The sequence below is a fragment of the Monodelphis domestica genome, chromosome 2, assembly GCF_027887165.1.
Source record: "Monodelphis domestica isolate mMonDom1 chromosome 2, mMonDom1.pri, whole genome shotgun sequence".
NCBI lineage: Eukaryota > Metazoa > Chordata > Mammalia > Didelphimorphia > Didelphidae > Monodelphis > Monodelphis domestica.
In genome coordinates this window covers 195,904,058-195,924,295 of record NC_077228.1, presented here as the reverse complement: position 1 = coordinate 195,924,295, position 20,238 = coordinate 195,904,058, and the positions used below count along the sequence as shown (strand labels likewise).

General features: G+C 38.6%; 1 pseudogene; it reads right to left on the bottom strand.

Annotated features, from left to right (window-relative positions):
- Positions 1-1,802: 1,802 nt before the first annotated feature.
- Positions 1,803-20,238, bottom strand: part of LOC100014296 (keratin-associated protein 9-1-like) — a 32,226-nt pseudogene continuing 13,790 nt past the window's right edge.

Sequence of the window (20,238 nt, the reverse complement as noted above, 5' to 3'; positions counted from 1 at the left end):
GTTCCCTGGGAACATTTAGATTGTAATTAGTAAGGAAGGGTTTTCAGAGGTTTGAACTTTCACTGCCTCTATGCCACCATATTGACTCCTCCCCTCCTTGACAACTTTTTAAAGGGAAAAATAGGGAGGAAGTTCAAAATGATGCCCAGTTGAAATTTAGTAAAAATGTTTATTTCCTGAATCTCCATACTATGTTATTCATGTATGGAATCAGATTCTAACACATTGTTGATAAGTTGCCCATTATAACAGAATTTTTTTTCTTCTTCCCACAGCACTCTGTATTTTTTGGGAATGTTCTTTTCCCCTCTTTGATCATAGCAAGGATCTTAATTCCATGATAACCATTCACCAACTCTCTCCATGACTTGACAAAAAGATATGATAAAATAATCCATGGGAGAGGGTAAGTCATACAGTCACATATGTAAACCTCAAAATTTCTCAGACTTATGAATGTTAGGGGTTTCCCCCATTGGGGAATCTTCTACTTAAAAAAATTCCCTAGCAGATGGTGAGAACTCTACTTGATTGTGGGGGCTCCTAGCTATGGGAGTGTCCCTGCTCCACCCTACTTAAGACTGCTTTAGGACAGAAAACTGTTTGCTAAACAATGAAAGTACTTTGATCCATGCTTATGGAAGGGACAGGAAGTTCTTTGAGTCATGACTATTTTAGAATTGATACAATGGGATACTAAGTACCTATAAAGGTGGGGCAACTTGTAAACTACTTAAACCAAAAAGGGTGATAACTTATTCAGAGGTTTTTTCTAATGAAATTTGTCTACACAGCAGCATTTTTTCTGACTTACTAAAGAGTTTAAAACTACTCAGCGTGAATTCAAAATGGGTGGTCCTTTAGAAACATCTACAGTGATTGGTAGATGTAAGGACTTAGGGGAGGTGACAGAAGAAATTTTGCCCTTAAAAATAAGAGCTTGGATCTCATTCAGGGATCTCGATTTCTGACTCTCATTCTGAAGGAGAGCTCCTTGAGGAGCTCCTCTGAGGGGCTCTGTCCCTCTGGGGTAGGAACTCTGGAGGCTCTTGAGAGAGGCCCTTTGAAACAATCTCTGGTTGGAAGACTCTTTGAGGAAGGACGCTGGCCTAGTGTCACTAGTATCCTTGTTCAGTCAGACCTTGTGGTGAGTGTTAAAAAACTGACTGATTTCTCTTTTTAGACTCAGGTTTAGGCCATATTGGCTTGAGGCCCTTCATACTTATTCCTTTCTTACTCTCTCTCTCTCTTTCTTTGATTACTCATCATATTGTTAATTAAAATCTCTATAAAACCCAATTGACTTGGGTATTGAATAATTGGGAATATTTCCCTGGTGACAACCTTATATTTGATTTTAAAACCCAAGACACTGTAGTGAAACATATTTCTGCGGTCAAATTTACTCACCCTCTCTTATATCTGTCACAATTTATATCTTCCACTATTTTTAATCACTACAGTTTAAGACCTCAACCATTTTAAATCTCACACATAAGAAAACCGCCATGGATGGAGGATAATTGGTGTGCATATATGAAACATTTGTGTCAATTGTTTGGGGAAAAAGAATAATAACATCCTTTATAGACTTTACACAAAACACTCTATAATGTGCAGAGACTGGATGACCACATGTCAAGGGAATGATAGCATTCGTTTGGAGCCCATTTTATACTAAATGGCTCCTGAAGACTCTTTAAAATGACAATTCTGTGATTTAAAAAAATTGTTCAAGAATTGAAAAGAACATATAAAAAGGCAGAATTAGCCAAGACAAAGAATTCATTAATTGTCTGGAAGTTTTATTTGCAATTTGACAAACAAAAAGACAAAAGCAATGGTTAGGAGAGGGAATCTGGACAAGAAACACCTTGAGAATCTTTGTATTCAAATCTTGTTGTGAGCTAAAAACATGAGCAATGACCTTCCTGTCACAGAGCCAAGTTTTGTGACCAAGACTGAGGAAGGAAGTTCCCAAGGATTTATGAGAATAGGCAAGATTTTTAGTTGATGGAGTTCAATGAGATAAAACTTTGATATCCATGTAGAACAAGGAGGTAACCAGAAAGCTAATCATTGCAGATATCAAGGTGTCGGTTGTTTCCTATTGGATTGCTATGAAAGCTCTCCTTGCCCTGAAGCAAGAAGGAAGAAGGGAGGTGGTGGCTGACATTAGTTAGGAATGGTGGGCAATTGAACAGAGGTGTGAGAGCTCAGCAGCAAGAAGTCCCACAGCAGGCTGGTCTGCAACAGTTGGTTCTGCAGCAGGTAATATGGCAGCAGGTGGGGCGGCAGCAGCAAGGCTGGCAGCAGCTAGAAGTACAGCAGGTGGGGCGGCAGCAGCAGGGCTGGCAACAGCTAGATGTGCAGCAGGTAGGAAGGCAGCAAGGTTGGCAGCAGCTGGGGTGACAACAGCTAGAAATACAACAGCAGGGGCGACAGCAGGGCTGGCAGCAGCTAGATGTGCAGCATGTAGGGCGGCAGCAAGGTTGGCAGCAACTAGAAATACAGCAGGTGGGGCAGCAGCAAGGTTGGCAGCAGCTGGACCCACAGCAGCTGGGGCGACAACAGCTAGAAATACAGCAGCAGGGGCGGCAGCAGGGCTGGCAGCAGCTGGACCCACAGCAGGTGGGGCGGCAGCAGCTAGAAATACAGCAGCTGGGCCCGCAGCAGCCAGATCCACAGCTTGGACCACAGCAGGTGGAGCCACAACAGGAACTGACCATGGTGTTGGTAGGTTGAGCTTTTAGAAGGGTTTCTTTCCAGGTGAGTGAGTTACTTGAGTATGAAAGTCTGCTGGCCTGGTAAGCCTCTTTTATACTCCAAGGCTAAGTAGTTGCTATTGCTAGGTCCCATTTATTTCCTTATTGTTTTTCCTGATGAAAAAGTGATAATCAAATTAGTCAGTGGACTTCTTTAGGATAAATATTTTAACTCAGATGAAAATAAAACAAAAAAAAAAAGAAACAAACAAACAAGCAAGCAAACAAAACACAGCCATCTTTTCTATTTAAGTCTTCCCATTTCATTCTCTATTTCTGAATCATCCCTTGACTTTTACCCTATGTATCTATATACCTGGAAATATTCTATTACTGTGTGGACACCAGTAATTAGGTAGTTGTTCCTTCTCTCAAGCCTAAATATGCCTCTCTCCCACTTCTTTTCATTTCTCTTAATTCTGGCCTCTTGGACCTAATGTCACAAAATAAATTCTTGGCTTCAACCAAAGAATCATCCCATGATGAGAAGACAGCTTTCATGAATCCCCAATGTGTTCTCTTGATGGACACATTTCTCTTATACTTTTGTTTTCACTTCTGTGCCAGAAAATAGTTACACCAGTTAAGGAAGATTTCCATCACTGAATAGAGAAGAGGAAATCTTCTTAGTGACTTTGTCCTCCCTCCAGGAAATAGCCCTGAAGCTCAGAAGGAATGTACACTGTTTCCTTGCATACAATTAGAGTTCAACATAATTGTTCTGTCATTTGTCTTTGAGTCAAATTGAGGGAAGTGAGAGAGGTAATTGACCAATGTCTCACTGTTGTGTTAAGATATCCCAAATTAAAGTGAGCATTATGACTGTATTCCTAAGTATCTCCCAACCATAATGTTTGTACCTAGTATGTTGATTCTCAACACACACCACAACACTTTCTGCTCAGGATGACTAGCTGTGCTATACTGGATGGTGGTCTTAAATGCCTGGCTATTAGATCAGTGAAGTAGAAAGATTATAAATCTTTGAAGGCAACTCGTCTCTATTCCATTTGACAGCAGCAGAACAAATTTGATTAAGAAATTGAAATGTTCTTCCACTTGGAAGTATTTGATCTTAACTTGACATCCTTGACCCTGATGACTTATACTGAAGTTATTGACCACTAAACACTACTATCTTTTTCAGACAAATTTCTTTCTAATCATCCTGGTAGACAGGATCCTTCTATAATTTTGTACTTGAAAAGTTAAATTTTTGTATTAAAGTTTGTAGTTTTTCCTTTACACTTCATTTTATTCTATTCATGCGTGCTCAAAAGATCTATTTGGATTCTAACCCTACCAGTTAGTGTCACATTTGTCCTGCCCAGTTGTGTTTCATCTGACAATTTTAGGAACATGCCATCTGTGCCTATGTTAGGGTAGGTTGTTGTCACTGTGCAAAGGTTGATCTGTCAATGCCAAACAGAGGAATTTATGGTTTATGCTAAAGAAAATGGGAGGCAGTCAATTCCTCAATAAACTTTTATTAAGTCCCAACTGTGTACCAGGTGATCTTCTAAGTATTGAGATATCTCAGTATACACACACACACACATGCATGTATACATATATGTATATAATATAATAAAATATAATATATTTTGTTCTTTTTATTAAAAAAAGTTTGGAAAAGACAGTCTGATGTCCAGGAGATCACAATTTAATGGCATGAACAAGCAATAAAATATACACAAACAGACTTCCGGTTAAGATGGCGGCTTAGAGAAAGCTGAAGTTCAGATCTCCGGAAAACCCTTCCCGACCGATCTCAAAATATAAGCCCCTAAGGCGCCGAAATTCAAAACGATCAACAGCACAGACCCTGGGAACCCTCCTCCTGGACCTGGACCCGGTTCAAAAGGTACGGCTCCCCTTAAAAGCCAGAACCCGAGATCCCTCAGACCTCAGGGGTAGGAGCGCAGAGTCCAAGGCTCCCGGAAGCGGCAGCCGCGCCGGGCTCAGAGAGCAGGGTCTGAGGAACAACAACCCTCAGGGTCTTCTACCCAAGTCCCAGTCCAGGTGAAAGTTACTGCCTGGGGCTTCCACTGCAGTGTGCCCCTCGGTCAAAGAGCCTGTCGGTCCGGGTGAAAGTTACTGCCTGGGGCCTCCGCTGCAGAGAGCTGGTCAAAACAACAGCAACCCTCAGGGCGGGCAAGACAGCCTCACGGGCTGGATCCTGCTATCCAAGTCTCAGTGAAAGTCTGTGCTCTCGGAGCTTGGGGAAGCGGCAGCCCATCCCCCCCGCAGGCCGACGAAACAGCCTCACGGCCAGGGATTCTGAAGGCAACTTCCGGAAATCGAGCCAGGGGGAGAGTGTGGCCTCGTGGTCCGACCCTTCCATTCCAGTTCCAGTGAGGCATATTCAGTTTAACCCAGGGAACGCTCATAGAACCAACATCTGCCCAGGACTAAAGCCTCTGATCACCAGACAAAGACAAGAAAAGCCAATCCTCCACGTTCAGAGATGACAAACTCCACAGAAGCACAGAAGCCCCAAAATACCAAGAAAAATAAGAAGAAAGGGGCGACTCTGGACACATTCTATGGAGCCAAAATACAAAATACAGAGCAGATAGAAGAAGATATACAAGAAAATTCTCCAAAATCTTCCAAAGGAAATAGAAACTCTCCACAAACCCATGAAGAATTTGAATCAGAAAGGACCAAAAAGATGGAAGCCCTCTGGGAGGAAAAGTGGGAAATGATGCAAAAGAAATTCACGCATCTACAAAACCAGTTTGACCAAACTGTAAAAGAAAACCAGGCTTTAAAGCAAGAACTAATAAAGCAAAGCCAAAACACCAAGAAATTAGAAGAGAACATAAAATATCTCACCGACAAGGTGATAGATCTGGAAAACAGGGGGAGAAGAGAAAATTTAAGAATAATTGGACTCCCAGAAAAGCCAGAAATAAACACCAAACTGGACATGGTGATACAAGATATAATCAAAGAAAATTGCCCAGAGATTCTAGAACAAGGGGGCAATACATCCACTGACAGAGCTCACAGAACACCTTCTACACTAAACCCCCAAAAGACAACTCCCAGGAATGTAATTGCCCAATTCCAAAGCTATCAAACAAAAGAAAAAATCCTACAGGAAGCCAGAAAAAGACAATTTAGATATAAAGGAATGCCAATCAGGGTCACACAAGACCTTGCAAGTTCTACGCTGAATGATCGTAAGGCATGGAACATGATCTTCAGAAAGGCAAGAGAGCTGGGTCTCCAACCAAGAATCAGCTACCCAGCAAAACTGACTATATACTTCCAAGGGAAAGTATGGGCATTCAACAAAATAGAAGACTTCCAACTTTTTGCAAAGAAAAGACCAGAGCTCTGTGGAAAGTTTGATATCGAAAATCAAAGAGCAAGGAATACCTGAAAAGGTAAATATTAAGGAAAGGGGAAAAATGTTATCTTCTTTTACTCAAACTCTCTTCTATAAGGACTACATTTATATCAACCTATGTATACTAATACGTGGGGAAAATGTAATGTATAAATAGGGGGTAAAGAAAGACCAAATAGAATAATGGTTCTCACACAAAGATTCACAGGGGAGGGGGAGGGGAAGAAAACTCCTATAAGAAGGAGAGGAAGAGAGGGGGGGGGGTTTACTTAAACCTCAATCTCAGGGAAATCAACTCTGAGAGGGAAAAACATCCAGATCCATTGGGATCTTGAATTCTATCTTACCCAACAAGGGTAAGGAGAAGGGAAAACCAAGGGGGGGAGGGGGAGAGGGAGAACAAAAAGGGAGGGAAAGAGAGGGGGGAGGGGGAGGGAACAAAAAGGGAGGGACTAAAAAGGGAAACATCAAGGGAGGGGACAAGGGGGACTGATTCAAAGTAAATCACTGGACTAAAAGGTAGAGCCGAAGAAGAAAAGGTTAGAATTAGGGAAGGCAATCAAAATGCCAGGGAGTCCACAAATGACAATCATAACTTTGAACGTGAATGGGATGAACTCACCCATAAAACGTAGACGAATAGCTGAATGGATTAGAATCCAAAACCCTACCATATGTTGTCTTCAAGAAACACACATGAGGCGGGTTGACACCCACAAGGTCAGAATTAAAGGATGGAGTAAGACCTTCTGGGCCTCAACTGATAGAAAGAAGGCAGGAGTGGTAATCATGATATCTGATAAAGCCAATGCAAAAATAGACCTGATCAAAAGGGATAGGGAAGGTAATTATATTTTGTTAAAAGGGACTCTAGACAATGAGGAAATATCATTAATCAACATGTATGCACCAAATAATATAGCACCCAAATTTCTAATGGAGAAACTAGGAGAATTGAAGGAAGAAATAGACAATAAAACCATACTAGTGGGAGACTTAAACCAACCATTATCAAATTTAGATAAATCAAATCAAAAAATAAATAAGAAAGAGGTAAAAGAAGTGAATGAAATCTTAGAAAAATTAGAATTAATAGACATATGGAGAAAAATAAATAGGGATAAAAAGGAATACACCTTCTTCTCAGCACCACATGGCACATTCACAAAAATTGACCATACATTAGGTCACAGAAACATAGCACACAAATGCAAAAAAGCAGAAATAATGAATGCAGCCTTCTCAGATCACAAGGCAATAAAAATAATGATTAGTAATGGTACATGGAAAACCAAATCTAAAACCAATTGGAAATTAAACAATATGATACTCCAAAACCGTTTAGCTAAAGAAGAAATCATAGAAACAATTAATAATTTCATCAAGGAAAATGACAATGGCGAAACATCCTTTCAAACCTTTTGGGATGCAGCCAAAGCGGTAATCAGAGGCAAATTCATATCCCTGAAAGCTCATATTAACAAACAAGGGAGAGCAGAGATCAATCAATTGGAAATGCAATTGAAAAAACTCGAAAGTGATCAAATTAAAAACCCCCAGCAGAAAACCAAATTAGAAATCCTAAAAATTAAGGGAGAAATTAATAAAATCGAAAGTGATACAACTATTGATTTAATAAATAAGACAAGAAGCTGGTACTTTGAAAAAACAAACAAAATAGACAAAGTACTGGTCAATCTAATTAAAAAAAGGAAGGAAGAAAAGCAAATTCACAGCATTAAAGATGAAAAGGGGGACAGCACCTCCAATGAGGAGGAAATTAAGGCAATCATTAGAAATTACTTTGCCCAATTATATGGCAATAAATACACCAATTTAGGAGAAATGGATGAATATATACAAAAATACAAACTGCCTAGACTAACAGAAGAGGAAATAGAATTCTTAAATAATCCCATATCAGAAATTGAAATCCATCAAGCCATCAAAGAACTTCCTAAGAAAAAATCCCCAGGGCCTGATGGATTCATCTGTGAATTCTATCAAACATTCAGAGAACAGTTAACCCCAATACTATACAAACTATTTGACATAATAAGCAAAGAGGGAGTTCTACCAAACTCCTTTTACGACACAAACATGGTACTGATTCCAAAACCAGGCAGGTCAAAAACAGAGAAAGAAAACTATAGACCAATCTCCCTAATGAATATAGATGCAAAAATTTTAAATAGGATACTAGCAAAAAGACTCCAGCAAGTAATCAGAAGGATCATTCACCATGATCAAGTAGGATTCATACCAGGGATGCAGGGCTGGTTCAACATTAGGAAAACCATCCACATAATTGACCACATCAACAAGCAAACTAGCAAGAACCACATGATTATCTCAATAGATGCAGAAAAAGCCTTTGATAAAATACAACACCCATTCCTATTAAAAACACTAGAAAGCATAGGAATAGAAGGGTCATTCCTAAAAATAATAAACAGTATATATCTAAAACCAACAGCTAATATCATCTGCAATGGGGATAAACTAGATGCATTCCCAATAAGATCAGGAGTGAAACAAGGATGCCCATTATCACCTCTACTATTTGACATTGTACTAGAAACACTAGCAGTAGCAATTAGAGAAGATAAAGAAATTGAAGGCATCAGAATAGGCAAGGAGGAGACCAAGTTATCACTCTTTGCGGATGACATGATGGTCTACTTAAAGAATTCTAGAGATTCAACCAAAAAGCTAATTGAAATAATCAACAACTTTAGCAAAGTTGCAGGATACAAAATAAACCCACATAAATCATCAGCTTTTCTATATATCTCCAACACAGCTCAGCAGCAAGAACTAGAAAGAGAAATCCCATTCAAAATCACCTTAGACAAAATAAAATACCTAGGAATCTATCTCCCAAGACAAACACAGGAACTATATGAACACAACTACAAAACACTCGCCACACAACTAAAACTAGACTTGAACAATTGGAAAAACATTAACTGCTCATGGATAGGACGAGCCAATATAATAAAAATGACCATCCTACCCAAACTTATTTATCTATTTAGTGCCATACCCATTGAACTACCAAAATACTTCTTCACTGATTTAGAAAAAACCATAACAAAGTTCATTTGGAAGAACAAAAGATCAAGGATATCCAGGGAAATAATGAAAAAAAACACATATGATGGGGGCCTTGCAGTCCCAGACCTCAAACTATATTACAAAGCAGCAGTCATCAAAACAATTTGGTACTGGCTAAGAAACAGAAAGGAAGATCAGTGGAATAGACTGGGGGAAAACGACCTCAGCAAGACAGTATACGATAAACCCAAAGATCCCAGCTTTTGGGACAAAAATCCACTATTCGATAAAAACTGCTGGGAAAATTGGAAGACAGTGTGGGAGAGACTAGGAATAGATCAACACCTCACACCCTACACCAAGATAAATTCAAAATGGGTGAGTGACTTAAACATAAAGAAGGAAACCATAAGTAAATTGGGTAAACACAGAATAGTATACATGTCAGACCTTTGGGAGGGGAAAGGCTTTAAAACCAAGCAAGATATAGAAAGAATCACAAAATGTAAAATAAATAATTTTGACTACATCAAACTAAAAAGCTTTTGTACAAACAAAACCAATATAACTAAAATCAGAAGGGAAACAACAAATTGGGAAAAAATCTTCATAGAAACCTCTGACAAAGGTTTAATTACTCATATTTATAATGAGCTAAATCAATTGTACAAAAAATCAAGCCATTCTCCAATTGATAAATGGGCAAGGGAAATGGATAGGCAGTTCTCAGATAAAGAAATCAAAACTATTAACAAGCACATGAAGAAGTGTTCTACATCTCTTATAATCAGAGAGATGCAAATCAAAACAACTCTGAGGTATCACCTCACACCTAGCAGATTGGCTAACATAACAGCAAAGGAAAGTAATGAATGCTGGAGGGGATGTGGCAAAGTAGGGACATTAATTCATTGCTGGTGGAGTTGTGAACTGATCCAACCATTCTGGAGGGCAATTTGGAACTATGCCCAAAGGGCGACAAAAGAATATCTACCCTTTGACCCAGCCATAGCACTGCTGGGTCTGTATCCCAAAGAGATAATGGACACAAAGACTTGTACAAAAATATTCATAGCTGCGCTCTTTGTGGTGGCCCAAAACTGGAAAACGAGGGGATGCCCATCAATTGGGGAATGGCTGAACAAACTGTGGTATATGTTGGTGATGGAATACTATTGTGCTCAAAGGAATAATAAAGTGGAGAAGTTCCATGGAGACTGGAACAACCTCCAGGAAGTGATGCAGAGCGAGAGGAGCAGAACCAGGAGAACATTGTACACAGAGACTAATACACTGTGGTATTATCGAACGTAATGGACTTCTCCATTAGGGGCGGTGTAATGTCCCTGAACAACTTTCAGGGATCCAGGAGAAAAAAAACACCATTCATAAGCAAAGGATAAACTATGGGAGTGGAAACACCGAGAAAAAGCAACTGCCTGAATACAGAGGTTGAGGGGACATGACAGAGGATAGACTTTAAATGAACACTCTAATGCAAATACTATCAACAAAGCAATGGGTTCAAATCAAGAAAACATCTAATGCCCAGTGGACTTACGCGTCGGCTATGGGGGGTGGGGGGGGAGGAAAAGAAAATGATCTATGTCTTTAACGAATAATGCTTGGAAATGATCAAATAAAATATATTAAAAAAAGAAGAAGAAGAAAAAGAAATTGAAGATATTAAAATAAGCAAGGAGAAGACCAAGCTATCACTCTTTGTGGGTGATATGATGGTTTACTTAAAGAATACTGGAGGATCAACCAAAAAGCTAGTTGAAAAAATCAACATCTTTAGCAAAGTTGCAGGTTACAAAATAAACCTGCATAAGCCATCAGCATTTCTATATATCTCCAACATGTCTCAGCAGAAAGAATTAGAAAGAGAAATTCCATTTAAAATCACCCTAGACAATATAAAATACTTAGGAATCTATCTGCCAAGACAAACACAGGAACTATATGAACACAACTAGGAAACACTCTCCACACAATTAAAACTAGATCTCAACTATTGGAAAAACATTGATTGCTCATGGTTAGGAAGAGCTAACATAATAAAAATGTCAATCCTACCAAAATTAATTTACTTATTTAGTGCCATACACATTGAACTACCAAAAATGTCTTTACAGAATTAGAAAAAAACATAACAAAGCTCATTTGGAAGAACAAAAGATCAAGGATATCCAGGGAAATAATGAAAAAAATACAAAGGAAGGTGGCCTTGAAGTCCCAGATCTCAAACTATATTACAAAGCAGGGGTCATCAAAACAATTTGGTACTGGTTAAGAGACAGAAAGAAGGATCAGTGGAATAGAATTGGGGTAAATGACCTCAGCAAGACAGTCTATGACAAACCCAAAGACTCCAGGTTCTGAGACAAAAATCCACTATTTGACAAAAACTGCTGGGAAAACTGGAAAACAGTTTGGGAGGGATTAGGTCTGTATCAGCACCTCACACCCTACACCAAGATAAACTCAGAATGGGTGAATGGCCTGAATATAAAGAAGGAAACTATAAGTAAATTATGTGAACACAGAATAGTATACATGTCAGACCTGTGGGAAGGGAAAGACTTTAAAACCAAGCAAGAATAGAAAGGGTCACAAATGTAAAATAAAAAAATTTAATTACATCAAATTAAAAAGGTTTTGTACAAACAAAACCAATGTAACAACATGAGAAGGGAAGAAGCAGATTGGGAAACAATCTCCATATCATAAACCTCTGACAAAGGTCTAATTACTCAAATTTATAAAGAGCTAAATCAATTGTACAAAAAATCAAGACATTCTCCAATTGATAAATGGACAAGGGACATGAACAGGCAGTTTTCATCCAAAGAAATCAAAACTATTAATAAGCACATGAAAAGTGCTCTACATCTCTTATAATCAGAGAGATGCAAATCAAAACAACTCTGAGGTATCACCTCACACCTAGCAGATTGGCTAACATGACAGCAAAGGAAAGTAATGAATGCTGGAAGGGATGTGGCAAAGTTGGGACACTAATTCATTGCTGGTGGAGTTTTGAATTGATCCAGCTATTCTGGAGGGCAATTTGGAATTATGCCCAAAGGGAGATAAAAGACTGTCTGCCCTTTGATTCAGCCATAGCACTGCTGGGTTTGTACCCCAAAGAGATTGTAAGGAAAAAGACCCATACAAGAATATTCATAGCTGTGATCTTTGTGGTGGCCAAAAATTGGAAAATAATGAGATACCCTTCAATTGGGAAATGGCTGAACAAATTGTGGTATAAGTTGGTGATGGAATATTATTGTGCTCAAAGGAATAATAAAGTGGAGCAATTCCATGGAGCCTGGAACAACCTCCAGGAAGTGATGCAGAGCGAAAGAAGCAGAACCAGCAAAACACTGTACACAGAGACTGAAACACTGTGGTACAATTGAATGTAATGGACTTCTCCATTAGTGTCAATACAATGTCCCTGAACATTCTACAGGGATCAAGGAGAAAAAACACTATCCACAAGCAGAAGACAAACTGTGAGAGTAAAAACACCAAGGAAAAGCAACTGCTTCAGGAGACATGATTGAGGAGAGACTCTAAATCAACACCCTAATGCAAATACCAACAACATGGAAATTGTAGGATTCCAGGTATATACATATGGAAAATGTGGTTGATGTATTGATATTGTATTATACTTGGTCAGAGCAATTAATGAGACAGCTCAGGGCCAGACGAATCTCTGAGCTCTGGTCTGGTCAGACAGCATTCCAATGAGGGTGGTAATGGTATTCCTAACCATCTATCTCTCCTACATCCCAGAAGGAATATAGACTAAGCCTATGCTATTACACGTTGAATGTAATAATAAAGATTACACTGTATGTTGTACCTGGATTGGGTTGAATATTACCAGGAGGTTAAGACTGTCAGGGACCCAACAGGATGATAACTTTGGGTAGAGTGTTTGTTTGTATGTTTACAGAGGGTGAAAAAAATCTGATCACCCACAAAGCACATCATGGCAGCTGACAAAAGACCAAGGACAGAACAGACGAACAACTTTGATGACACCAGTTGACTACACATCAATCACATTTTCCATATATATATATATATATATATATATATATATATATATATACCTAGAATCCTATAGAAATGGGTTCGAATCAAGGACACATGTGATACCCAGTGGAATTGCAGGTCGGCTATGGGAGAGGTGGGAGGAAGAAAATGATCTTTCTCTCTAATGAATAATGTTTGAAAATTACCAAATAAAACTATGTTTAAAAGGGAAAAAAATATTTGCAATACAGTGATCATTAAGAGTCTACATCCCCAATCACATCCCCATTGAACCATGGGATAAAGGAAATGCCTTCCTTCTGTGTTTCTACTCCCAAAGTTCTTCTCTGGATGAAGATAGTGTTCTTTCTCCTAAGTCCCTCAGAATTGTCCTGGAACATTGCATTGCTGCTAGTAGCGAAGCCCCTTACATGTCATTGGGCCACAGTGTAAACATCTCTGCATTCAATGTTCTCCTGGTTCTGCCCCTTTGGCTCTGCATCAATTCCTAGAGGTCTTGCCAGTTCACATGGAATTCCTGAAGTTCAATTCTCTTTTCAGGACAATAGGATTCCTTCACCAGCAGATAAGACAATTTGTTCAGCCATTCACCAATAAAAGGACATCCCCTCATTTTCTATTTGTTTGTCACCAGAATGTGTGATGCTATGAATATTTTGTACATGTATTTTTCCTTTATTATCTCTCTGGGGTACAAACCCAGAAGTGGTATGCTTGGATTGAAGGGCTGGCAGTCTTTTAAAACCCTTTGAGCATGATTCCAAATTCCATAATTCCAAAATATTCCAAACTCCAAATTTATTTATTATTAATATGTATTATTGGTAAATTAAAACAACTCTGAGAGAGCACCTCACATTTATCTTATTGGTTAACATGACCAATAAGGAAACTGTTAAAAGTTGTTGGGTTTGTGGGAAAATTAGGACACCAAAACACCGTTGGTGGAACTGTGAACTGATACAGTCTTTTCGGAGAAAAATCTGGAACACATTCAAAGGGCCACAAAACCATGTATACCCTTTGACCCAGCAATACCACTACTGGGTCTGTATCCCAAAGAGATCAGAGAGAGAGGAACAGGACTTACTTGAACAAACATTTTTTTATCAGCTCTATTTATGTTGGTAAAGCATAGAAAACTGAGGTGGTGGATTAGGAAATGGATGAACAAGTTGTGGTATATGGTTGTAATGGAATACCATCGTGTTATAAGAAATGACAAAGTGGATGAATTCAGAAAAATCTGGAAAGACATATATGATCTGATGCAAATGACGTGGGCCGAACCAGGATAACAGTATATACAGCAAAAGAAATACTTTATGATGATCAGCCATGAAGGATTAAACCATTATTCAAAAATCCAGGTCCGGGGGGCAACTGGGTAGCTCAGTGGATTGAGAGCCAGGCCTAGAGATGGGAAGTCTTGGGTTCAAATTTGGCCTCAGACACTTCCCAGCTGTGTGACCCTGGGCAAGTCACTTGACCCCCACTGCCTAGCCCTTACCACTCTTCTGCCTTGGAGACAATACACAGTATTGACTCCAAGACAGAAGGTAAGGGTTTAAAAAAATAATCCAGGTCCGAAAGTAATCCCAAGGGATGCATGATTTTTAAAAAATGTTATACAAAGCTTCTATATTTCTCTATAGGAAAGTCCTTAGGGGCATAGGCATTGTCAATGGGATAATCGAAAAGCTGTCCCATAACCACTCATCAAAAAATAATTCAATAAAATGGGAATCTACCAGAAGGTAGCTTCACTCTACCCACTTCCAGTGGCTGTCTGCCAGATGATATCCTTCTCAGCCTGACCCCACCCACCATACTTTAAACTCCCTAGAAATTGTCTCCTGCTCTCTTGGGGTCTGCACTCACATGGGGCAAAGGTCTAAAGGCTTCTGCATTTCTCCAGCATTCTTGGTCTTGGCTCAGGGTTTGAAGGCACATTCTGTGTTGTTTGCTCCAGGAGCATTGTCACCCCAAAATGGCAGGCTATTTTTCTATTTGAATTTTTGAAGTGTAACTCTAGTTAAGGAAATAATATCGTAGACTAAAGCTAGGATTTTTAGACAATAGCTTAAATTCCTTCATTCTTCCCAGTGAATATCTGATCATGAGAAAAAAAAGTCATACTGCATTCTCAAAGGCTTTTCCATTATCACACATTTATAACCTAAATCCAATCACTTAGCATCTCAGAGAGGGGAGAGAGAAAGTAGGCAGCTATTTTGGGTCTCATAATTTCAGAAAGCATATTCAAATTATTATATGTAATTGAGAAAATAAAATAGTTTTAAAAATCTGTGCCAATCTTGCATATACTTCACTGATTCTATCATCTGGTAATGGCTTTATAGGCCACACCAGAACATTTTCTTTTCTCAACTCCCAAAGAAGCTGTTGAGAAAGAAACTCTGCAGCAATGGGCTAGCCATTTATTGACTGACTTTTCACCCGTTACAACCTTAACATTATTGCTATTCATGACATAGAAATAGAGGAGAAAGGTGTAGTTAGTTGAAAAAGATGGTCCTCACATATTTATGAAAGAAGCTATAAGAGAAATTGGAGGAATGGATTTTATTGTTCTCTCAAGGAAAATAAGATTATTCCATGAGATATCTCATTATTATGTATGACATTATTACCTAAATGAATTTGCCAAGAAAAAAAATCACTGATATTCTAGTATGTTACAACACTAATGCCCCTCTAACATTTTTTTGAATGCTGGTGTTTGATTGCTTGCTGAATGATGTACAACACTGGAGAAATTTTATGAACTTTGAACATGCCCCTTTTTTCACTGAAAGAGTATTTTTTCCCAGTCCCTTTCCTCCCCTCAGGTTCATTCATTCATTTAATGATTAAAGAATCATTTGACACAACATACAGTCATTTTCAGCAGAAACTATTTGTGGTGTATGTTGAGATCAACATACTAAATGCAAATACTATAGAGAAAAATATATGGAAATACAGACATAATTCTCACTTTAATTTGGCACATCTTAATACAGCAGTAAGACACTGCCTAATTATCTCTCTCAGATCCCACAATATGACTCTAAAACAGATGACATAACAATTATACTTACCTCTATTGAAGGAAATATTCTCCATCCCTTCAGCGTCTCAGGGCCACTTTATTGGGTGGAGGACAAAAGCATTTTATCAACAACTTTTTGCACCATTACTAGAAAGATCTCCTATTCTCGGTGCAATGATGGAAATCTCTCTTAACTGGTATATCTCTTTCCTTACATAGAGGTGAAAACAAATGTGATAGAAATGGGTTCATAAAGAGAAGATCTTGGGGATCCATGAAAATGGCCTTCCAGTTTGGGAAGGATTCTTAGGTTGAAGGTAGAATTTATTTTGTTATACTTGGTCCAAGAGACCAGAAATAAGAACAAAAGGAAGATGTGGAAGAAAGGCATATTTAGGCTTGAGAGAAGGAACCTAATTACTGATGTCCAAACAATGATGGAATGCTTTTACCAATATATAAACAAGAGGGAAAAGACAAGGGGTGATGCAGGAATAAAGAATACTTTGGAAAGTCTTAAATGGAAATGCCATTTTTTTTCTGTCTAAATTAAGACATTTAAACTAAAGAATGCCACTGACTAATTTTGGTACCACTTTTCCATGAGGAAAAACAATAAGAAAATAAATAGGACCTAGCAATAGCAACTACTTAGCTTTGGGATATAAAAGAGGCTTACCAGGCCAGCTGACTTTCATACTCCAGTAACTCACTCACCTGGAAATAAACCCAGAAGCTCAACCTACCAACACCATGGTCAATTCCTGTTCTGGTTCCACCTGTTGTGGTCCAAGCTATGGCCCTGGCTGCTACCACCCCAGCTGCTCTATTTCTAGCTGCTGCTGCCCCACCTGCTGTTGTGGGTCCAGCTGCTGCCAACCTTTCTGCTGCCACCCTACGTGCTGCCATATCACCAGCTGCAGAACCAACTGCTGCAGACCAGTCTGCTGTGGGACTTTTTTGCTGCTGGGCTCTCACACCTCTGTGCAATTGCCCACCATTCCCACCTAATATCAGCCACCATCTCCCTTCCTCCTTTTTGCTTCAGGGAAAGGAGACCTCTCTTGTCAACCTTTTAGGAAGCATCCGGCACCTCGATATCAACAATGATTAGTTTTCTGTTTGTCTCCTTGTACTATATGGACACAAAAATTTTATCTCATTGAACTGCATCTACTAAAACTCTTACATATTTCCCTAAACCCTCAGCATCTTCCTTCCTCAGCTTTGGTCACAAAACTTGGCTCTGTGACAAGAACATTCTTGTTTAGCTCACAGTAAGATTTAAATACAAAGATTCCCAAGATATTTCTTGACCAGATTCCCTGTCATAAATAGTTGCTCCTGTCTTGATTTTTTTCATATTCCAAATAAATCCTCCTTGCAATTACACAAATCCTGCACCTTGGTTAATTCTTTCTTCTCTTATGTTCTTCATCACTGTTATATATATGCATCAAGGGTATGGTATTTCTTGCCTTCTGAATTATTGAGGGTGGCAGAGAGGGGAGGAGAGAATATGGAATTGATATCAAAACTCAAAATAATATAACAATTTATGAATAAAATAAAAAGGGAAAGACTGATGCCATCTTGAGCATAATATCTTCTTTCAAAGTTCCTTCAGTCAATCATAAATGTTTGCTAGATAGATCATTGCACTCATTGAATTCTTCCATATTAAAGAGAATTGAGCATATCTTCATTATATGCCTGGAAATGACTTCATACATGAAAACTGTTTTATGAAATCAGAAGTCATACCTCAACATATTTCAAGAATGGAAAATAATTTTTAGGAAACACATAAGCTAAATAGCACATGGCAAAGTAATAATACGGATAAATTCAGATTGAATATTTTCCATTTCGCAGTTTCTTGTATTAGTGTGTGATTTATGAAGTGCTGGGAAGAAATATGCTTTTCCTGATCTTCTCTGAAATCACCTTGTTGTAAGATTTTAATGTCAAGTAGAGGTCTCAAACCTACTAGAATGTGTTCCCTTTTCATTCATCATATTCAAGATTGATAGATAATCTTTGATTGGAAGAAAGGGAAAGGGGAAGATAAAAAAGATCCCACTTATGAAGACAATGAACTTAATTTTCCAACCTTATATCATTGCTGATTGGTGTCCACATGCTCCCCCTGGCCAGATTAACTCACAGATTAATAGAAATATATGCATTCCTCAAAAGTGAAACATTGTGGTCTGATCATATGTAATAGAATCTGCTACTAATAGCAATGCAATGATCCAGGAACTTATGAGAAAGAATGCTATCCACAGCTAGAGAAAGAACTGTGGGAGTAGAAATGCTGAAGAAAACATATGATTTATCACTTGTTTATATGGGTATAGGTTTGGGGGGGGGTTGGCTCTTTAAAAGATTACTCATAAAAATGAACACTATGGAAATAGGTATTGAGTGACAACACATGTAAAAACCATTGGAATTGATTGTTGGCTATGGGAATGGGGAGGGACAATGAGCAGAAAAGAACACGAATCATGCAACCATGGAAAAATACTTAAATAAATGAACAAATAAACAATATAAAAGAAATATATGTATCACTTACAAAAACCATAACTGTTTGCAAAATGGTAGGATGTCTTGGCACTTAACAGGAGGAGGAGCCACAGCAGTCTGGGTGATAGTAAGTAATTCTCTAGCACGTGGTCTGGCAATAGCTAGATACATGGCAGGTGGAGAAGGAGGAAGGCTGGCAGCAGGTGGGTCTGCAGCACATAGGATGGGAGCAACTGGGGCACAGTATGTCTTTTCAAAGAAAACCTGGTCATAGCTCAGGTCAGAGCAGAAGAAACCACATGAGAAGTTGACCATGATTTCAGAGTGTGGATCTTCTAAGTTTGTTTCTAGGACAAAAATTTACTGGAATTCAAAAACCTTCTTGCCCCCAAAACCTCTGGTATACCTCTTAATCAATGTCTATGAAGAATTCTAGAGCATTTCCTTGTTATTACTTATCATGATGGAAAAATGAATATCAAATTAAATAATTTATTTTCCTCATATGAGAAAGGAATTAATCCTTGATCTCATGGAATTCACCCTCTTCTCAATAATTTATTTACTCCATCTTGGATCAAAATTTGCCTTTTCTTTTAGTTATTACTACTTTTCCTCCTTGAAAATTTCCATTCTAAGCATGTGGAATCTTCCCATGAAGGAATGAGAAAAAAAGTGAGAACAATTCATTCTGATGGCCATGAAAGACGCTGAAGCAGGCACTCTGGAATAGTTAAGCATTTGGACAAAAATCTAGGATCATTGAAGGTCATCCTTTGCATCCTGGGCCATCATTAGTCATCTCAACTTTTCATCCAGCCACTGGACTTCAATGACTCTGAAAGAAAGAATGAGGTAAATAGCTTTATCCATTATTCCTGTGAATCTTAAAAATTCTCAGACCCTACACTTCATAAGATGTGGTTAAGACCATTCCCCATTTCAAACAATGAAGGAACTTAGATCAGGAATGTGAGACCTCTACTCTACCCCTACTTAAGCATGCTTTAGGGGAAGAAACTCCTTGCCGAACAATGAAAAATACTTAAGCCATCCTTATAGTAAGGCAAAAGTTCTTAAGCTGTGCCTATTTTTAGATCTAATACAAAAGGGTGCTAAGTACCTATAAAAGTCAGGAAACTTATGAATTCACAAGGAGCAAAGAGGTGAGAGCTTACTCAGAGATTTTTTCAGGTGTGAACTTAATCAAAAGTTTAAATCTACTCAGGTGTGAATTAAGAATGGTCTGTCCTTTGGAAAAATGTCTACTGTGATTGGTAGGTGTGAGAACTTAGGGGAGGTGACATAGGAGAAAATTCCCTTTAAATAGGAGCTCAGATAGAGCTGGGGATCATACAGCTGGGAAACAGGGAGATTCAGCTGGTGGAATCAGC